Source organism: Phyllobates terribilis, unplaced genomic scaffold (genome assembly GCF_046119375.1).
Source record: "Phyllobates terribilis strain yellow unplaced genomic scaffold, ASM4611937v1 Scaffold_13__5_contigs__length_258822181, whole genome shotgun sequence".
NCBI lineage: Eukaryota > Metazoa > Chordata > Amphibia > Anura > Dendrobatidae > Phyllobates > Phyllobates terribilis.
Genome location: NW_027362773.1, coordinates 69,066,835 through 69,079,968, shown reverse-complemented (window position 1 = coordinate 69,079,968; position 13,134 = coordinate 69,066,835). Strand labels below are relative to the sequence as shown.

At 47.0% G+C, this 13,134-nt stretch overlaps 1 protein-coding gene across 1 annotated transcript in view; it reads right to left on the bottom strand.

Annotated features, from left to right (window-relative positions):
• The window catches only part of PRRG4 (proline rich and Gla domain 4), a 263,253-nt gene that overhangs the window by 63,520 nt on the left and 186,599 nt on the right, over window positions 1-13,134 (bottom strand). The window lies entirely within an intron of this gene.

Here is a 13,134-nt window from a genome sequence, read left to right as displayed (position 1 = left end):
GGCTCCTCAAAACAATTGTCAAATGAGCTGAAAACAAAGATTATTCAACATAGTTGTTCAGGGGAAGGATACAAAAAGCTGTCTCAGAGATTTAACCTGTCAGTTTCCACTGTGAGGAACATAGTAAGGAAATAGAAGAACACAGGGACAGTTCTTGTTAAGGCCAGAAGTGGCAGGCCAAGAAAAACATCAGAAAGGCAGAGAAGAAGAATGGTGAGATCAGTCAAGGACAATCCTCAGACCTCCTCCAGAGAGCTGCAGCATCAACTTGCTGCAGATGGTGTCACTGTGCATCCGTCAACCATACAACGCACTTTGCACAAGGAGAAGCTGTATGGGAGAGTGATGCGAAAGAAGCCGTTTCTGCACACACGCCACAAACAGAGTCGACTGAGGTATGCAAAAGCACATTTGGAGAAGCCAATTTCTTTTTGGAAGAAGGTCCTGTGGACTGATGAAACCAAGATTGAGTTGTTTGGTGATACAAAAAGGCGTTATGCATGGTGTCAAAAAAACACAGCATTCCAAGAAAAACACTTGCTACCCACAGTAAAATTTGGTGGAGGTTCCATCATGCTTTGGGGCTGTGTGGCCAATGCCGGCACCGGGAATCTTGTTAAAGTTGAGGGATGCATGGATTCCACTCAGTATCAGCAGATTCTTGACAATAATGTTCAAGAATCAGTGATAAAGTTGAAGTTACGCAGGGGATGGATCTTTCAGCAAGACAATGATCCAAAACACTGCTCCAAATCTACTCAGGCATTCATGCAGAGGAACAATTACAATGTTCTGGAATGGCCATCCCAGTCCCCAGACCTGAATATCATTGAACATCTGTGGGATCATTTGAAGAGGGCTGTCCATGCTCGGCGACCATCAAACTTAACTGAACTGGAATTGTTTTGTAAAGAGGAATGGTCAAAAATACCTTCATCCATGATCCAGGAACTCATTAAAAGCTACAGGAAGCGACTAGAGGCAGTTATTTTTGCAAAAGGAGGATCTACTAAATATTAATGTCACTTTTCTGGTGAGGTGCCCATACTTATGCACCTGTCAAATTTTGTTTGAATGCAGATTGCACATTTTCTCTTGGTACAATAAACCTCATTTCAAGGCAGAAACATTACTGCGTCCAACAGTTATTACATATATCAAACTGAAATAGCTGTTGCAAAAACACCAATTTTTATAAAACAATAAGCTTAAGATTAATAGGGGTGCCCAAACTTTTTCATATAACTGTATTTGATATGCGGTCTGGCCTATTGGTTAATATTAGGTCTAGCAGTGCCCCCCTTCTTGTTGGGTCCTGAACCAGTTGTGAAAGGTAATTGTCTCTCATAGACAATGCTGTAGTTCAGTTTGTGGATGGAGATTCCCGCTTTTGGTAATTGGTGCGCCCCTCCATCCTGCAACTTCAACCTGGTTAGAAACTGTGTTAGTTCCTGGAGGAATGTCCCCATGACGTCTTCAGTTCTTTCTCCCCCAGCTCATCCATTTTTGCATTAATGGCAGCTAACAGTTGCCTGCGGTTGTGTGCTTTGGAAATCTGTTCTACTGACATCTTTATATGTTCTGCTACTGTTCTCAATTCTTCACAGGTTAACAAAAGAAGCAGCTCACTAATTCTGTCCATTTGTATTTCCACATCCATTGCTGCTAGTGAGTTTTTCTTTAGGGCTGGTCCCCTTTAACTGGTGTAACAGAGTTGGGTTAAGGTGCTGTGATGCTGTGTTTTTCCAGACACTTTTCCTCTTCTCCCTCTACACACCAATTCCCACTCAGGATTCCCCGTACGGGCCACCAATGTTACACGCACGCCGCCTAAGTTCAGATAAGGGCGAAACAGGTTACATGAATTCGTGGAATCCTGGGGGAACCGTTACTCAGGGCCACCATAGGCTGCAGCATCTCTCAGGCACACGATAGATTCAGTTGCTGACCAGACACATCTGACAAGAATCTTCATAAACGGTAGAACAGTAACATTTAATGAGGCATGGCCAGCGCAATGCAAAAGTCTCTTTGAGCAATAGGCTCCAGTAATAACAGTACAGTCTACTTTGCAGCACAGCACTACATAGTCTATTATCCGGGAGCACAGTACAGCACAGTTTTAATGCATACATAACTACAGGCTTTTCCTTCACAAGGACTCAATAGTACACAGCATTCTTTATCCTGCATGGAAATGGAGGGGGGAAGGGTGTGATGAGGGAGATGATCTCTATGACAGGCTTCCTTCCAGTCCTTATCTTCCTGCTCAATAACACTCCACACTGTTAGCTCAGGGAGTTTAACTGACCTTTGCTTAGCTTCCCTACTGACCTGAATTCTGTTCCCTTGTCTTCTGTGAGATACAGATCATAAGCCACCTTTCTCTTGGCTCTGGCCAGACAGTAAACAACTTCCCCACAATCCCACTGGGGCTCTGCTAAAACACTCCCCTTCTCCTGTGAATGTGTTAACCCCTCTAGTTGCTGAATGCTTTTGGAGCATAACACTTCCTGTCTCATGAGCTTGTGCTACTTCTAATAGTTGCTGAATGCTTTTAAAGCAACAGCACTACTTCTGCATGTCACACTCTGCAACAGCACTACTTCTGCATGTCACACTAGGTCACAGATACAGTACAGACCAAAAGTTTGGACACACCTTCTCATTTAAAGATTTTTCTCTATTTTCATGACTATGAAAATTGTACATTGACACTGAAGGCATCAAAACTATGAATTAACACATGTGGAATTATATACTTAACAAAAAAGTGTGAAACAACTGAAAATATGTCTTATATTCTAGGTTCTTCAAAGTAGCCACCTTTTGCTTTGATGACTGCTTTGCACACTCTTGGCATTCTCTTGATGAGCTTCAAGAGGTAGTCACCGGAAATGGTCTTCCAACAATCTTGAAGGACTTCCCAGAGATGCTTAACACTTGTTGGCCCTTTTGCCTTCACTCTGCGGTCCAGCTCACCCCAAACCATCTCGATTGGGTTCAGGTCTGGTGACTGTGGAGGCCAGGTCATCTGGCGCAGCACCCCATCACTCTCCTTCTTGGTAAAATAGCCCTTACACAGCCTGGAGGTGTGTTTGTGGTCATTGTCCTGTTGAAAAATAAATGATGGTCCAACTAAACGCAAATTGGATGGAATAGCATGCCGCTGCAAGATGCTGTGGTAGCCATGCTGGTTCAGTATGCCTTCAATTTTGAATAAATCCCCAACAGTGTCAACAGAAAAGCACCCCCACACCATCACACCTCCTCCTCCATTCTTCAGGATGGGAACCAGGCATGTAGAGTGCATCCGTTCACCTTTTCTGCGTCGCACAAAGACACGGTGGTTGGAACCAAAGATCTCAAATTTGGACTCGTCAGACCAAAGCACAGATTTCCACTGGTCTAATGTCCATTCCTTGTGTTCTTTAGCCCAAACAAGTCTCTTCTGCCTGATGCCTGTCCTTAGCAGTGGTTTCCTAGCAGCTATTTTACCATGAAGGCCTGCGGCACAAAGTCTCCTCTTAACAGCTGTTGTAGAGATGTGTCTGCTGCTAGAACTCTGTGTGGCATTGACCTGGTCTCTAATCTGAGCTGCTGTTAACCTGCGATTTCTGAGGCTGGTGACTCAGATAAACTTATCCTCAGAAGCAGAGGTGACTCTTGGTCTTCCTTTCCTGGGGCAGTCCTCATGTAAGCCAGTTTCTTTGTAGCGCTTGATGGTTTTTGCAACTGCACTTGGGTACACTTTCAAAGTTTTCCCAATTTTTCGCACTGACTGACCTTCATTTCTTAAAGTAATGATGGCCACTTGTTTTTCTTTACTTAGAATTTGTATTATGGCAAGAAAAAAGCAGCTAACAGTCTATACAGTAGGACTATCAGCTGTATATCCACCAGACTTCTGCACAACACAACTGATGGTCCCAACCCCATTTATAAGGCAAGAAATCCCACTTATTAAACTTGACCGGGCACACCTGTGAAGTGAAAACTATTTCCGGTGACTACCTCTTGAAGCTCATCAAGAGAATGCCAAGAGTGTGCAAAGCAGTCATCAAAGCAAAAGGTGGCTACTTTGAAGAACCTAGAATATAAGACATATTTTCAGTTGTTTCACACTTTTTTGTTAAGTATATAATTCCACATGTGTTAATTCATAATTTTGATGCCTTCAGTGTGAATGTACAATTTTCAAAGTGCTGAAAATACAGAAAAATCTTTAAATGAGAAGGTGTGTCCAAACTTTTGGTCTGTACTGTATATGGAGGAGACAGGTTGTGGATGGCTTCGTATGCCATGGTTAGGGTTTTGAACTGGAGTCTTTGGGCAATGGGGAGCCAGTGAAGGGATTGACAGAGAGTAGAGGCCAGTGAATAGCGGTGGGACAGGTGGATTAGTCGGCAGCAGAGTTTAGGATAGATTGGAGGGGTGCGAGAGTGGAAGAGAGGCCACAGAGTAGGAGGTTGCAGTAGTTGAGGAGGGAGATGATGAGGGTGTGCACTGGGGTTTTTGCAGATTCGTGGTTGAGGAATGTGCAGAAATGGCAGATATTTTTTAGTTGTAGTCAGCAGGAAGTAGAAAGGGCTTGGATATGTGGTTTGAAGGAGAGATTAGAGTCCTGGGTTACCCTGAGGCTTGCGGAACTGGGGAGAGTGGGCAGCCATTAACTTTGATGGATAGGCCAGTTTGGGGGAGGTTGAGTGGGACGGTGGAAAGATGATGAATTCAGCTTTATCAATGTTAAGTTTTAGAAATCTGTCAGAGAAGAAGGATGAAATAGTGGACAGACATTGTGGGATTCTGGTTAGTAGGGAGGGGATATTGGATCCAGAGAGGTAGATCTGTGTGTCATCAGCATAAATGTGATACTGAAAGCCATGGGACTCTATGAGCTGTCCCAGGCCGAATGTGTAGATGGCGAAGAGCAGGGGTCCTAGGACTGAACCTTGGGGGACACCGACAGATAGGGGGCTAGATGAGGAGGTGGTGTGTGAGTGGGAGACACTAAATGTCCTGTCTGTTAAATATGAGGCGATCCAAGATAGGGCCCAGTCTTTGATGCCAAGAGATGAGAGAGTCTGTAGTAAGAGGGAGTGGTCCACTGTGTCAAAGGCAAATCACAGGTCCAGGAGGAGGAGCACAGAGTAGTGTCGCTTGGATTTGGCAGTTAGTAGGTCATTGGTGACTTTAGTCAGGGCAGTTTCAGTGGAGTGGTGCAGTCGGATGCCAGATTGTACGTGGTCAAAGAGGGAGCAGGAGGAGAGGTGGGAGGACAGTTCAGAATGGATGTGTTGTTCCAGTAGTTTTGAGGCATAAGGGAGAAGTGATATGGGGCGATAGCTAGTCAGAGAGGATGGGTCAAGGGATGGCTTTTTGAGGATGGGTGTGATTGAGGCATGTTTGAAGCATGAGGGGAAGACACCAGATAATAAAAAGTAAACCAAATGTTCACAGTAGTAGGCATGTTCTTTACATGAACTGATGCAAACCCTCAAAAAAAAAACTGTGACATTACGGGTTGTGAAGTAGCAAAACAAGAAAAAATGCCAAGGGCGTGAATACTTTTGCAAGCCACTATGTGACCACGTGCTTACTTACTGTTGGTGTTACATCTATCTGTGCAGAACCCAAAATGTACCAGTTTTTACCTTTACTTAAGTCAATGTAGGATAATATCACTAGAATTCCTAAGGCATAGTTAGAAAACCTCAACATGTGTGGCTCAGATATGGATCATGCGAATGTGTTTTTTTTTCCACGTCTGTTCCTCAGTAATGTAACATCTGCTTTCTGTAGAAAGAAATAGCAGGGGCCAAAATCCTACAAAATTGGGATATGTCTTTTGTGGAAAACTTTATGCATTCTATATCCTTTGGCTGCTCTTTTCCTCCAGCAGTTCTTTGCTATTATGCTGCCAGAAATGATCTGTTACTTATAGGTCTGCACAATTAACATGTCATATTCTCCTTTTGTATATATCTCTGAAAAATATTATTTGTCTGCTTGCAGTGGTCTTGAACTGATAAACTACAGCCAGAGTCCTGGCTGTGCAGGATACTATCCTGCCTACAGTAGATAGGAGTCCAGGAGGTTTTCCTTGGAAATCCTGGGAAATAAGACTTGCTGCACTGTGTGTGGCTTGCTGCACTGAGCCTCAGACCACTTGCTGTATAGACCAGCTTTGCACATGGGGAAACAGGGCTAGGTATTTTCCTTAATCAGTCAGTATTTTAGGGGGCTGTGGGGCCATCGTACTGTGCGGTGGGGATCTATGGGGTCCCAGCAGGGCCGGCTCCAGGTTTTTCTGGGCCCCGGGCGAAAGAGTCTCAGTGGGCCCCTTTAACACATACCACGATTCATGATGCAGAGATACAGCGGAGAAATATATATATATATATATATATATATATATATATATATATATAGTACAATGCAAAGATTTCACTTCTTACATTACATGAGTGATATCTATTGTAAATTCCACAATAGCTCAGAAACCGGTGAATCGCTCCACACAGAATACTGGCCCCCATATAAGGCTCCATACGGAATACTGGCCCCCATATAAGGCTCCATACGGAATACTGGCCCCCATATAAGGCTCCATACGGAATACTGGCCCCCATATAAGGCTCCATACGGAATACTGGCCCCCATATAAGGCCCCATATGGAATACTGGCCCCCATATAAGGCTCCACACAGAATACTGGCCCCCATATAAGGCTCCATACGGAATACTGGCCCTCATATAACGCTTCATACAGGATACTGGCCCCCATATAACGCTCCACACAGAATACTGGCCCCCATATAACGCTCCATACAGGATACTGGTCCCCTTATAAAGCTCCATACAGGATACTGGCCCCCATATAACGCTCCATACAGGATACTGGTCCCCTTATAAAACTCCATACAGGATACTGGCCCCCATATAACGCTCCATACAGGATACCGGTCCCCTTATAACGCTCCATACAGGATACCGGTCCCCTTATAACTCTCCATACAGGATACTGGCCCCCATATAATGCTGCATGCAGGCTGTTACCCCCCACATAATGCCCCATACAGGCTGTCCCCCCCTTATAATGCTCCATGCAGGCTGTTACCCCCCACATAATGCCCCATACAGGCCCCCCCCTTTTAATGCTCCATGCAGGCTGTTACCCCCCACATAATGCCCCATACAGGCCCCCCCCTTTTAATGCTCCATGCAGGCTGTTACCCCCCACATAATGCCCCATACAGGCCCCCCCCTTTTAATGCTCCATGCAGGCTGTTACCCCCCACATAATGCCCCATACAGGCTGCCCCCCCCCTTATAATGCTCCATGCAGGCTGTTCCCCCCCACATAATGCACTATGCAGGCTGCCCCCCCTTTATAATGCCCCATGCAGGATGTCGTCCCCCCCTTTATAATGCCCCATGCAGGATGCCCCCCCCTTCTCTTTATAATGCCCCATGCAGGCTGCTTCCCCCCCCTCCTCTATATAATGCCCCATGAAGGATGTCCCCCCCCCTTTATAATGCCCCATGCAGGATGCCCCCCCCTTCTCTTTATAATGCCCCATGCAGGCTGTCCCCCCCCCCTCTATATAATGCCCCATGCAGGATGTCCCCCCCCTCTATATAATGCCCCATGCAGGCTGTCCCCCCCCTCTATATAATGCCCCATGCAGGCTGCCCCCCCTCTATATAATGCCCCATGCAGGCTGCCCCCCCCTCTATATAATGCCCCATGCAGGATGTCCCCCCCCTCTTTATAATGCCCCATGCAGGCTGCCCCCCCCTCTATATAATGCCCCATGCAGGATGTCCCCCCCCCCTCTTTATAATGCCCCATGCCTCCATACATTAAAAAAAAAAAAAAAATACTCACCTCCCTTCTCCTCACCTGCTGCCGCTGCCCACTGCTCGCTGCTCAGCTCTGAACTCCAGCGTTGTCGGCGTCTTCCCGTTCAGCGCTCCCTGTGACGGCTCAGGGGAGGGCGCGGTGAAAAGACGTCACCGCGCCCTCTGACCTGAGACGTCACAGGGAGCGCAGAGCAGGAAGACAGCGGATCTGCGGAGGCACGGGGAGAGGTAAGTATCGGGCTGCCGGGGCCCTGAGCAAGCGGCGGAGAAGGGCGGGCGCTGACACCGCTCTCCTCCGCCCATAGCCCAGCGGGGTGCGCGACCGCCAGTGGGCCCCTCTGCCTGCTCAGGGCCCCGGCATTTGCCCGGGTGCGCCGGGTGCTGACGCCGGCCCTGGGTCCCAGTGTTGGCAAGTATGGATTCAAGCTTTGTTAAAATTTGTAATGCCTGTTTGATCAAGGCAAATGCTCCATATGTGCAACTTATGTGGTCCGCATGGAAAATAAGGTATTCCTGCTGCATGGGGTAATACAAATAGACTGGCAGTTGACAGTTACGTGTGACTACCATGAATCCTATTTTCTTGTATAATTTAGATTCGATACAGCCCTGCTAATCAATTCCTTCATTTATGGAGCTAGCATTTAGTCACTATATGATGGTATTTATATAGATATCACGTGGCACTGCTACTTATACACTGTATGATATATAACAACACACAAAACCACTTGTGCACTAAGCTGATTCTTGTCATAAATTCAGTCAAGGTCATCATATATTATTTTTGCAGTATATAGTGGTGGTATCACCATCTCTGTTATTCAGGCAATTGTTCTTTGACCAGATATTGCACTATTATATGGGCACCGAAATAATGATGAGAATTTGTCACTGTATATTTATACAAGTGCAGTTATGCCACATTGAGGTTGGTGTGCCAAAACAAGGTACCAGCTAGGGCACGAGATAATAGCGCCAGACCAAATCCCTGCTACAGAGTTGGTGAGTCAGGGGGGCCCAGTGTGGAACAGCACTGGACTTCCCCCACCTGACATCACAATTTCTACAATATCTGTATCCCTAAGATGTAGATACAGTTGAACACAATGGTGAGACAGAATGCCATCAGCTCCCTGTGCCACAATTTAGCCTATGCATCTGAGCCTCAGAGCAGCAGGGATGATAACTTCACCAGATCCCGCCTGCTGCACTAAGCCTCAGGTCACATGTTGCACAGACTGGAGCAACACATCCAGAAATGGGGCTAGCAGAGTCGTTTTTTTACTTTATCAGTCAGTTCTTGTAGGGGACTGCGGGGGCATCATATTGTGCAGTGGGGATCTGTGGGGGGCATCATACTGTGTGGTGAGCTGTGGAGGCCATCATTCTGTTTGTGTGGGGGCACTATATTTGTGGGAGAGCTGAGGGGGTCATCATGCTGTTGTGAGTGGGTCTGGAGACTATCATACTATGTGGAGGACTCTGGGGGGGGTTTCGCACTGTTGGAACATTATATTGTGCATATGGGGGGTACTGTGGGGGGAAATCACTGTTCGGGTATTTTGGGAAAGTATACTCTATGTGGATGTAATGCAGGTGCCGAAATGCAACGCACAGAGACACAAGACGAGAACAGTCAGGGGTTGATATAACCACTTTATATGTATAACAACTATTCTACAAAGGGGGTTAGTAGCAAGGGTAATAAACAGAAACTTGGAATAACAATGAGAAATATTTCAGTGAATAACAGTACAGTTCTTTGCAACAGTGTGATGCACCCAGTCCTAGGAGTCACACGTAAGTTCTCTTTCTCTTTATATGGCCCTAGTGGGGGTCACCGGTTCTTCCCGCTAGGCCGCAAGTCTCTTCCACATAAAGCCTATCAGATCCCATTTAGCCTCCCACGTACCATAAGGCCCCCACCCAACCTGAGATCCTAATCCCAACTGTCCCCTGTACCATAGGCGAGAGTTGTAAGTGACGGCTCTGTTCACTTGTGTGGTTCCCCCGCTGCTGCTGGTTAGTCTCTCCTGTCACAGTCCTCTCTGAGCTCTTCTCGGCTTGACCGTCGACGGTAGTCTCTCACACTTGGGAGAAGGGGGTCCAGACCTCGGGTCTTGACAGGCGGCGTCGGATCCCAGGAACTTACTCAGCGTAGGGCGCAGGTCCTGACTCTGACCAACATGCGCTGGGCTCAGGGCGCTTCTGTGAGGAACCTCTCAGCTGATGTCCAACTCTGGTGCAGCGCAGCCCTCCGGCTGAGGCCTGTCGCGCTGGGCTCTGCTGTCCCTCTGGAGCACGTCTGCTCCACTCTGCAGCTTGGCGCCAAAAAATCTCTGGTTGCAACGTCTACTCCGGTGCACATCCACGCCCTGCGCTCTCTTGGCGCCAAAAGACCCTGCAATCTGGCACAGAGGGCCTTTATACCCAGGAAACTCTTGGTCACATGATCAGGTCCAGCACACAAAAGTCTTTCCCCCTGCAAAACTTCTAGCAACATTTGGTTCCTGCTAGCACAATCCTTTATTTACTTTCATTTTCAGTTTGTTCCAGCAGAGGGTGGTGTTTGCTTACAGTTACTTAGTCTCTCTTGTCCATCTCTCTACATGAATCATGAAACATTAGAGAACACTAACAGGCTTCAATATTCATAAAACTACTGAGTAAGTGCCATAATACATACACCCCTGTACAATATCTCTGGACCTATATATGTCAGAAGTGGACAGTACGGTGACTCAGCGGTTAGCGTCATGCGGCACTGGGGTCCTGGGTTCTGATCCGATCAAGCATTTCTGCTTAGTGTTTGTATGTTTTCCACATGTTTCCATGTGTTTCCTCCAGGTAATCTGCTTTTATTTCATATTCAAAAAACATATTGTTAGGTCACTTGGCTTGCTATGAAATCGGTTCATGTATTTAAAAGGACAATTAGATTGTGAACTTAATTGGGAATAGTAACTAATTGATATTGTAAGTGCTGACTATATCAAAGTGTTGTTTTGTCCACAAAATGGCCATTATCAGCATGTGAAAAAATATTTTTGCTTCTTTGAAAGGGAATCTGTCAACAGGTTCTTACTTCTATCTCAGAACAGCATGATGTATGGGACAGAGACACTTATTCCAGTGATATATCACTTAGGTTAAGTGCACACGTAGTGTTTTTGATGCATCTTTGCGGCGTTTTTTCAGCGTGGAAATGCATCAAAAACGCTTGGTAATCGGGCTGCCACCTAATGCAATGGTAATCCGTATGTGCTGTGCACATGATGTGGAATTTTCCGCTCAAGATTGTCTTTTCGTTTAAAAACGCAGCATGTCATTTCTATGCAGCGTTTCTGCAGCGTTTCCCACCCATTGACTTTAATTGAACTGCAGCAAATCCACAGGTATAATATTTATACCTGCGGATTTGCTGCGGTTCAATTAAAGTCAATGGGCGGGAAACGCTGCAGAAACACCCATAGAGTGGTACCTGGGTCAGCTGGGGAGGACTACTTCTCCCATCATCCGACCGCCGGTCCAATTAATAACAGCGAGAGCGGCGCGGCTGAGGGGAGTAGTAATGTACTCAGCTGAGCCGGGGCTGTGCTCTGTGTAAAAAACAAACAAAAAAAAAGTAAAAAAAACCACTATCCTCACCTGTCTGGCGCCCCCCGAGGTCCTCGCGAAGTCCCCGGCGATGTGATCAGGCCGGTGGTACACTGACAGGAGCGCGCTCACTCCCGGCAGTGTAAATCGCTGGGCTGCCAGGACCTGAGGTCACATGAGTTCTCAGCTGAAGATCAGCTGAGAGCTCAGGGACCTCACTTTATGGCAATGGTGCTGTGTGGGAACATTCTCAAGAATGTTCCCACGTACCACTGATGCTGAGTAGTGTTGAGCGAGCACTAAAATGCTCGGGTGCTCGAAGCTCGGGCCGAGCTCACCGTGATACTCGGGTGCTCGACCCGAGCAACAAGCCCAATGTTAGTCTATGGGAGACCCGAGCATTTTTGTGGCGGCACCCCCGGCAGTCTGTAGAAAGCTTAAAAAGTGCCCAAAACGATAGTGACAGTGCTCAAATGACATGTGGACAGCATGGGGATCGCCCCAGGAAGCATTTCTGACCCCCAAGTCACTGCTGTCAACAACATGGTCAGAGGTATTAAGCCACTTTTACGGGCTCACAATAAAAAGTTCGAAAACGAAACTGAAACTGCTTTCCTGTGAAATATGTTAAGGAACATCCTTTCCAGGGTAAAGACTTGTGTATAAGGTAAAATAAATAACCAAAAACAAAAATACTCCTCCACACCTTGGGCTATGTTCACAAGTAGCATTTTTTATGCATTTTTGCACTTTTGTATTGCTTTCAACCGTGACAAATGCATTCACCAGGAAATGTCATTTTAGCATTTTACAAACTTATCTGGCCATGTGCTGTGTGACACATGCATACAGTGCTGAAAAGACATGGGAACAGCATGGGGAAGACCTCTGGAAGCATCTCTGACACCCAGGTAACTGCCTAAAAGTGTGCCCATCAGAAGTGATCCTTGCAGCATCAGAAGATGCAGACTTGCAACTATCCCCATGCAAGTCCTTTCCCCAGGGCAGTGTTCAATTGTACCTCCCCCATTCCTTGCAATGCAAGCGCAAGTATGCAGCCTGCCACCCACCACACCCACCATACTGCTTGCTTGCACTTGAAATTGGGCCTTTTAGGCATGTGGAGGCGGAATCTGGCCACCACGTCATGGCTGCGTCGGCGGCCTGGTATCCGTACTCGGTCCCAAGCTGCCCCGCGGCCGGGTGCCCACACACGGTCCCCAGGTGCCTGGGGGCGGCCGGGTGTCCATAAACGGTCGCCAGCCGCCCCTATTTGTCCCGGTGCGCCTTATACACAAGCGCGCATACCAAAACATTACCTGTGCCCTCCCCAGTGCATTTAGTGGGAAGGACAGCCTAACCACAAACATGTGGACAAGTGAATGTGGCCAGGGATGGTCCATCTCACTGACGCCTTCACTCTGGGTTAATATTGTGGAAGCCGGGACACAGATGAACACTGGGATGCAACACGTCCTCCAGACATAGAGGATTACGGGTCCTGGGTCAATCAGGCTTCAACACAAAGTTCAGAAGGTAGACAGCAGCAGTGGTCGGCCTCCTACACAACGAGTAAATTATTCATGATCATGAGGCCATCCATCTCCTTAGCTTTCTGTTCCTTGGAATGCAAGCGCATGTAAGTAGTAGCGGCTAGTCCTGAGGTGG